This window comes from Panulirus ornatus, chromosome 43 (assembly GCF_036320965.1).
Source record: "Panulirus ornatus isolate Po-2019 chromosome 43, ASM3632096v1, whole genome shotgun sequence".
NCBI classification, from domain to species: domain Eukaryota; kingdom Metazoa; phylum Arthropoda; class Malacostraca; order Decapoda; family Palinuridae; genus Panulirus; species Panulirus ornatus.
The window spans coordinates 1,282,825-1,292,040 of record NC_092266.1 but is presented as its reverse complement, the minus strand read 5'-3'; the positions used below and the strand labels follow the sequence as shown (position 1 = coordinate 1,292,040).

Below are 9,216 nucleotides of genomic sequence, written 5' to 3'. Positions count from 1 at the left end.
AAAAGTTCGCTGTTGCATGGTAGTATTAAAGTGTTTAATTGACGAGGTTAAAAGTTCGAGATTTAATGACGATTTGCACAAGTTTTTGTTTAACTGACGTATTTTCAATGTTTGTGTTTATATGACGTATTTAAAAGGACTTTGTTGACATAATGCAGCTGGAAAGTTTACGTTCAAATGATAATGTTTAAATGTTCGTTAATGAATGAGGGAGTTAAATGGATGAATCTTAAGTTCGCGTTTCATGGAGTCGTTTTGAAACAATTTGTTAAAATGTCACAGTTTAAAGGTTGGTATCTACAATGTTGACCAGATGGCGGTAGTGTGTAGACACAGCCATACCAGGTCGTATTTATCATCATTAAAGTCACCTTCCTTACTTACTTATGGCGGCGATGAAATTCACTGGTTCTTGATTGTGCACCAATTAACCTATCAGATAATGGTACAATGTTTGCCTGGTGTTGCATATATCACGTCTGTTGTTGAAACACAAGAATGCCAGGTGACTTTGGGAGTGGATGATAATGTAAAGATCAATATAAATGTGGGAAATCTTGAACCGCCATCACCAGACACAACACATGTTTGGATCTGGCGGGGGGAGGGACTTGCCTGTGACGTCACGATGCCCCGTCTCCAGCCTGGCGCCGCTCTGTGTGTGTGTGTGTGTGTGTGTGTGTGTGTGTGTGTGTGTGTGTGTGTGTGTGTGATTAGTATTTATGTATTACGGGAGAGAGTTGTACACTCGTGTTGTCCCGTCCCTTAACCTTTACTATGTGTGCTCACACACACACACACACACATACACACACACACACACACACACACACACACACACACACACATAACTTAGGATTTTATCCAGTATTTTCTTTAGACATATACCTTGTAGGTTGATTAGAAAAGATAAGGAAAAAAATATAACAATATATACATATATTTCCACACGTGTAGATATATGTTATGTATTGAGATGTGGAGAAAGAATTTCTTATATATTAACAAACGTGATTGAGGACTTAAAGAATCTAGTACAAACATAATGGTTATTGTGATAAATGATTTATTTATGGTAAATATGTATTGTGTTGCATTATAATGGTTGTTCAGAACCAAGGGCTGTAAGCCAGAATCCTTAAGACATGATAAAAACGTTTTAAAAACATAAACATTTATGATCATAAGGAACAGATTACATTAGCATGTTTGTATCTAACAGAAAATCAAATACAAGAGAGACAATTTAAGGCAGGAATATTTCATCTCTTAATAAAACATCTACATCTACGTCCTTTTCTTTCATCATTTCTTATGTTCACTTGTAATAAATGTCTTTTATCTAACATAAAAATTCTGTATAGGTATTTGATTAATGTTCTCCAACAACGCGTTGTATAACTCTTCGTTAGTGAAGTTCATTTCGTGTAATGGATCATGCATTACAAAGTTGTGTCTATCCACACAAGTGTTACACGTCCCAGGTAAAGATATATTCTAGAGATAGTGTATATCTAACATATATATGTGTTTTATAAATATTTATAAAAAGTTTTCCTGAGGGACAATACCTAAGACTTTCGTATTAAAGTTGATCAGTTGTAAGTGATCAAGCATTACAAAGGTGTGTCCATTACCACAGGTGCTACTGATCCCAGGTAAAGGTATTTCATCATCTTTGTATCTTTAACCTTTCTAGTTATAGATGTTTCATCCCTGATTCCATCCTCACAATCGATGTATGTGGTTTGTGTTGTCTTAACATATCATTAGTCAGTTGAAGTGGAGAACATGCTTCTGAGCCTAGCCAGTCTACTCTGTCTTCCACATGATATTCAAGAGGTGTTACCGGATTCCGCCGATACTATAAGTGCTTATGTCATGAGAAGGCTTCTTTTTTATAACTTTTGATAATTTATATTATTTGGGTTATGTATTTGGTTTTGTAATGTTAATAAAATTGTTGAAATTCACATATCATATTCTTTATTTGTCATTTAATAAACTAGTTTATCAAACTTGATTGTTTGTTTGTTTTTATATCAGTATACATTTTCTCTGAAAAATACTTTAGTTTAATTCATAAATGATATTTCTAAGTAACACGCGGATAATTTTGTCATTAGTGTTCATCACAGTAAGATAAAGAGGTCTATTTTTGAAAGTATACATAAAGGATCGTACTAAAGTTTTGAAGAATATAAACTCATAACTTGTTTAAAACCTTGTAAACCTTGTGCTGATAATAACTACATCACTTTTCTGTAGGCAATATCGTTTTAATGAGTAAAAGCCGGATGAAAACCTTGTAATATAAAATTTGATGGTATTATGTTTAGGTTGTTGAAGATATTACTAATTTCTACATGTAAAACATTTATGTTATCTGCAAAATAGAAATCTTTATGTTAGATATGTTAATTTTACCGGTTTCACGTTACATACATTTCTGTACCCTGTGCTACAGAAAAGTTATGGGATTTCATTCATTATCGTATTAGATAATTTCCTTAAATACAATGTCCCACGTACTTTCTATAGAAATCCGGTAGCAATATACATTTTACATCTGGATTCTATGACAATCAATGATAGGTTCTCAGACTCAGTAAAGGTGTAATTATTTTTCTTGTATTGAGTCAAGTTTTCGTCCATCACAAAATACCGTAATGCTGTCTAAGGTTCTCTCCTGGGTCTACATTGCTGAACAACGTCAGTGTACAATGGCCAGTGATATTCACCGTAGACATATGTTTACACTGTGTACACATAGCAGGCAAACTACAGTATCATCTTAAGATGTGGAAATAAAACTATCAAGGCAGGAGAAGGATTTAGGTGTCATCATTAGTAGAGATGTAAAGCCAAGACAACAGTGTATTAATGTACGTAATAAGACTAACAGACAACTTGGTGTCATGTGTTAGTAGCAAGAATGAACAGGTAATATTACAGCTATAGTTAGTCACACACCACTTACATTATGACGTACAATATTGATCACTGTATTACAGTATGCATATCATTTCCTGGATACCAGGCATTAGAATCCTTCCAAATGAACACATTAAGATCATGAGAGTTTCTTTCTCTCACAGGTGGCAGGCAGGGTTAGTTATGTAAGAGGTATGTTTACTGATGTAATCTGTACCTTTACCTGGAATATCATCAACTTCTCATATCGTTACTGTAATACGTATAAACTTAGGTCAGTACAGCATATTGTCAAAGAACAAAACCATTAGTCATGAAAAAGTAGATCTATCTATCCTCCTCTGACCTTTAATTTCTATGAACAAATTTCATTATATATAGATAATGGAAGAGCCAATTGGAGTCAAAGTAAATGTAATGATTCATTGATCATTTCCATTCATGGTAAAGACAGGTAGGGATTTTATGACTACATGAGACAAAGAGAAACTGTTACTAAGGTTGGAGTATCTGGCAATTATTTCAGATAATCGTAAAAAAATGAAAGAATTAAACATTCTTTTTCTTTAGTCTTATTTTTTCATATTTGAAATATTTCATTCATTGATTTCAATCAGATTCGGTAAAAGTTGTGATGATTCAACATTGTGTTTGTAAAACGTCCACTGTGGATCTTCCTCCGTTCCTGAAATACTAAGATAACGACCTTGTGGACGCCGACCACAACACGTCAACATCCCAGTCACAACCCCACGTGGTCACGCTGGCCTCAACCAGTCACAACCCCACGTGGTCACGCTGGCCTCAACCAGTCACAACCCCACGTGGTCACGCTGGCCTCAACCAGTCACAACCCCACGTGGTCACGCTGGCCTTAACCAGTCACAAGCCACACCTGGTCACACTGGCCTTAACCAGTCACAAGCCCCACGTGGTCATGCTGGCCTTAACCAGTCAAAAGCAACACGTGGTCACGCTGGCTTGAACCAATCACAAGCCCCTCGTGGTCACACTGGCCTTATTAAGACCAGTCACAAGCCCCAAGTCGTTACGCTGGCCTAAACCAGTCACAACCCCAGTGGTCACACTGGCCTCAACCAGTCACAAGCCCCACATGGTCACGCTGGCTTCAACCAGTCACAAGGCCCACGTGGTCACGCTGGCCTCAACCAATCACAAGCGCCACTTGGTCACGCTGGCCTCAACCAGTCACAACCCTACGTTGTCACGCTGGCCTCAACCAGTCACAAGACCCACGTTGTCACGCTGGCCTCAACCAATCACAAGCGCCACTTGGTCACGCTGGCCTCAACCAGTCACAACCCCACGTTGTCACGCTGGCCTCAACCAGTCACAAGCCCCACCTGGTCACACTGGCCTTAACCAGTCACAAGCCCCACGTGGTCATGCTGGCCTCAACCAGTCACAAGCCCCACATGGTCACGCTGGCCTCAACCAGTCACAAGCCCCACATGGTCACGCTGACCTCAACCAGTCACAAGCCCCACGTGGTCACGCTGACCTCAACCAGTCACAAGCCCCACATGGTCACGCTGACCTCAACCAGTAACAAGCCCCACCTGGTCACACTGGCCTTAACCAGTCACAAGCCCCACGTTGTCACGCTGGCCTCAACCAGTAACAAGCCCCACCTGGTCACACTGGCCTTAACCAGTCACAAGCCCCACCTGGTCACGCTGGCCACAACCAGTCACAAGCCCCACCTGGTCACGCTGGCCTCAACCAATAACAAGCCCCACCTGGTCACACTGGCCTTAACCAGTCACAAGCCCCACCTGGTCACGCTGGCCACAACCAGTCACAGCCCCACATGGTCACGCTGACCTCAACTAGTCACAAGCCCACGTGGTCACGCTGGCCTCAACCAGTTACAAACCCAACGTGGTCACGCTGGCCTCAACCACTCTATATCAACTGTCACCTACCACCAATTATTGTATCAGATGGGCAATGCCTGGAAGACGACAGCGATGTGCTTTCAGAGTATATTTTCACAGAAACTACATAGTAAAAATAATTTTGTAGTTATAGCTTTAGAATGATTTAAAAAAGACAAAGTTACATGAAGCATAAAAACGGCCTTAAAAAAGGAGAGTTGCAAGTGTAGCAGCAGCAGCAAGTGGAGAAGATCTTGGTCAAGATGTTATAACCGGCAGGTCATGATGCGGCCCATCATCTACAAGTGGTACACACACCATCCCTAGACCACACTTACACTACACTTGACCCAGCCTTGTGGCACCCGCGCCAGCCAGGTACTCACTGGCAGTCAACATCATATCCTGACAACAAACTTGGACCTACAACTAAACACAACTTATAAATAATAACCCAGCTGGCTAGATTGACAACCATCATGGCGGCCCGCCAGACATCTGTATATCTCAATCTTTCCTTCATTTATTCTCCAACTTTTTCATGTCGTATCCCAACTCCTCTGTTCATCAACATCTTTACGTCATCTCTACACAGTAAGAGTGTATGTGGCACTCAATCTCTCTTGGTATTTCTTCACACAAATCTCTTTTCCAAGTTCACTTCCTCTCGCCATTCTCTTCTCCCCGACATTGTTTCCTCTTTTTCGAAAACCTCTTCAGATCTTCACTGTCGTCTCCACTGTCGCCTCCAGCAGCCCCTTTCAGCACATTTACATCCAAAAGTCTTTCTTTTACACGTCTTTCAATTAACATGTAATCCAGTCATGCCCACTGGCCATCTCTCCTACTCACATACATATATTTATGTATATCACATTTTACAAACCAGGTATTCCCAACACCAGTCCTTTACACACACACAACACAAGTTGTTCACCATTTCCATGCGCCTCAGTTATACCTTCCACTGCCACATTACTTACCTACGCATTTAAATCACCATCACTAATACCTGGTCTCTTACATCATAACTGCTGACACACTCACTTGTTCCCCAAATACTTGCCTCTGTTCTTGACTCTAACTCGTTACCTCGCTAAGTGCCATTTGACCTGACCTAGTGGGGCAGGACAAGGGTCATCATCTTCAGTACTCACTGGACACCACTGGTTCTTGGCCTCAGCCACTACAATCTCCACTTCAATACTATCTCACTAAACTCTTAAAATCACTGATCTTTGACCCAACGCTTTCAGATAATGTCAAAATCCTAATTCATCGTCAAGATCTTCACTATAACGTTGGATGAACATACTGAATGTTGGAGACTCGAACCCATGACCTTGATCTTTGAGACTCAGGCTCGGTGATAATGCACACCATACCTGCCAGTGAATTCCAATACTTAGTCACCTAAATATTAAGACCACAAATGTACATACCGAACTGTAGACAAAAATATGGTCAGCGAAAGATATTTCATATATGTGGTTTTAAAACTGATAAGATCAGGAAATAAGATTTAATCATTATCATTATCGGACGATTATAATTCTCCACAAGACATGCTAGGTACACAATATAGTTCCTACTAACCTACACGTGAAGTGACAATCCATACCATATCTAACTTCCCACTTGATAACCAGCATATTGTATCCTTCAGTAGCAGATATACTATACTTAATGATAATAATAATCATAATGATTACAATGATGAGAATAATGATGATAATAATGATAATAATATTGATAATAATAATGATAATGATGATGATGATAACAATGATACATAATAATAATGATGATGCTAATAATGATGATAATGATAATAATGATAATGATAATAATAATAATGATAACAATGATGATAATAATAATAATAATAATAATAATAATGATGATAATGATGATAATAATAAAGTAATAATGATAATAATAATAGTAATAATAATAGTAATAATAATAATAATAATGATAATAATAATAATAATAATAATAATAATAATGATAATAACAGAAATATTAATAATGATGACAATGATAATGACAAAATGATAATAATGATAATAGTAATAATGATAATAATAATAATAATAATAATAATAATGATAATAATAATAATAATAATAATAATAATAATAATAATAATAATAATAATAATAATAATAATGATAATAATAATAATAATTATCATTATTATATATATATATATATATATATATATATATATATATATATATATATATATATATATATATATATATATATATATATATATATATATATATATATCAATGTGTTCAGATGTATAGGTATGTATATTTGCGTGTGTGTACGAGTATGTATGTACATGTGTATGTGGGTGGGTTGGGCCATTCTTTCGTCTGTTTTCTTGCGTTACCTCGCTAACGCGGGAGACAACGACAAAGCAATATATATATATATATATATATATATATATATATATATATATATATATATATATATATATATATATATATATATATATATACATCCTTCAGTATGTTTACTTTCGATAATGAGGAACAGAAGAAGGAGCCAAACAAGTAAATTTCGTCAAAGACATCTCTCTTTTCTTAACGCTGCCTCGCAAAGATTTTCATTAATTCATATTGAAGAAACAGACGTATTTTCTATTGTCTGGTTAGCTCAGTGGTAGAGCGTGAGTCTCACACACTCAAGGTCGTGGGTTCGAGACCCACACCAGACATAATTTTTGTCTTTATCTTTTTTTCATTTTGTCCGCATCACATGTGTGCAACATTCAGTATGTTCGTCCAACGTTATAGTGAAGATCTTCACAATAAATTGGGGTTTTCAACCTTATCTGAAAGGGTCAGGTCCACCAAGACGTCCTTGAAATCTTCCAGAAGCTTCTAGCGATCCTCCTCCAACTGCTGGGTACATCAGAGTTAACATGGGCCGGACATCGGTTGTGGAACGACTTAATCTGCTTCCGGTAGTTAGCAGGGATGATAATGAGGGCTCTGACCTCATACCAGGTCATCTTAGTTCCAGTCTGTTACGTAGTTCCAGTCTATTGCTTAGTTCCAGTCTGTTACTTAGTTCCAGTCTATTGCCTAGTTCCAGTCTATTGTCTAGATCCAGTCTGTTGCTCAGTTCCAGTCTATTGCTTAGTTTCAGTTTATTGTTTAGTGCCAGTCTATTGCTTAGTTCCAGTCTATTGCTTAGTTTCAGTCTATTGTTTAGTGCCAGTCTATTGCTTAGTTCCAGTCTATTGCTTAGTTCCAGTCTATTGCTTAGTTCCAGTCTATTGCAACGACAATAAAAAAGTAAAACTCATTTCTTCGTGGAAAATTGAGAGGAAAACACGACAGCAACATGGAGATTTATCCTGTGGTTATTTTGCCGGCTAGTCGGCAACGGTCAGTCAAACAGTATTTTGCCGTGGTAATCTCAGTGCTTTATATAATACTATGTCACAAAATATGTTCTTGGGGGCGTAGCTCAGTGGTAGAGCACTCGCTTGGCATGCGAGAGGACCCGGGTTCAAACCCCGGCGCCTCCATTTTTTATTTGGGAAATTCATTGCTTTCAGTCTTGTATATATATATATATATATATATATATATATATATATATATATATATATATATATATATATATCGTCCGATCAGGGAAGTTAAGCAACGTTGGGTCTGGTTAGTACTTGGATGGGTGACCGTCTGGGAACACCAGATGCTGTTATCCCTGGGGACAGGGAAGAAAGAATACTTCCCACGTATTCCCTGCGTGGCGTACAAGGCGACTAAAAGGGGAGGGAACGGGAGGCTGGAAGATAAAGATATTGTAAAGATGTAGCGAATATAAGGCTGCACTGATGATACGGATATCGCCGAAGCAAGTAGTAATGAAGATTAAGGTGCGCTGAAAATTATTTTGTAGTGAAGATAAATATATAGGCTGAAATTATTCTTTAGTGAAGATATATGTATATGCTGAAATTCTGTATTGAACACCATGGAGTAATGATAATGATGAGAGTGTACTGACGATGAGGGTTTAGTTAAAGTAGTGACAATTGCCTTTGCAATGATAATAAGGGGGTAACACAATGAGGAACACAAACTTTCCAAAGCTACGTTCAAGTCAGACTTTGAACTAAGTTCGGTAAACAGAAAGATGATGTTAAGATGAGAGTGTAGTGAGGAAGAGTATAGTGATGATAAGGATATTGTCAAGATAGGTTGTAGTGAAGAAAAGAATGTAGTGAAGATACGAATGTAGTATAGATAAGGGTTATCAAAGATTAAAGTTTATTCAAAATAATTATGTAGTGAAGATAAGAACTATTTTTAGTTAACATCAGGGAGTACAATGGTGATGGTATGGTAGAAAT

The 9,216-nt window shown here is 37.6% G+C and overlaps 2 non-coding genes across 2 annotated transcripts; both read left to right on the top strand.

Annotated features, from left to right (window-relative positions):
• The first annotated feature begins 7,494 nt into the window (after positions 1-7,494).
• Positions 7,495-7,566, top strand: TRNAV-CAC (transfer RNA valine (anticodon CAC)). Its single transcript has one exon. It is a non-coding gene; the product is annotated as a tRNA-Val (tRNA).
• Positions 7,567-8,313: 747 nt separating this feature from the next.
• Positions 8,314-8,385, top strand: TRNAA-GGC (transfer RNA alanine (anticodon GGC)). Its single transcript has one exon. It is a non-coding gene; the product is annotated as a tRNA-Ala (tRNA).
• The last annotated feature ends 831 nt before the right edge of the window (positions 8,386-9,216 follow it).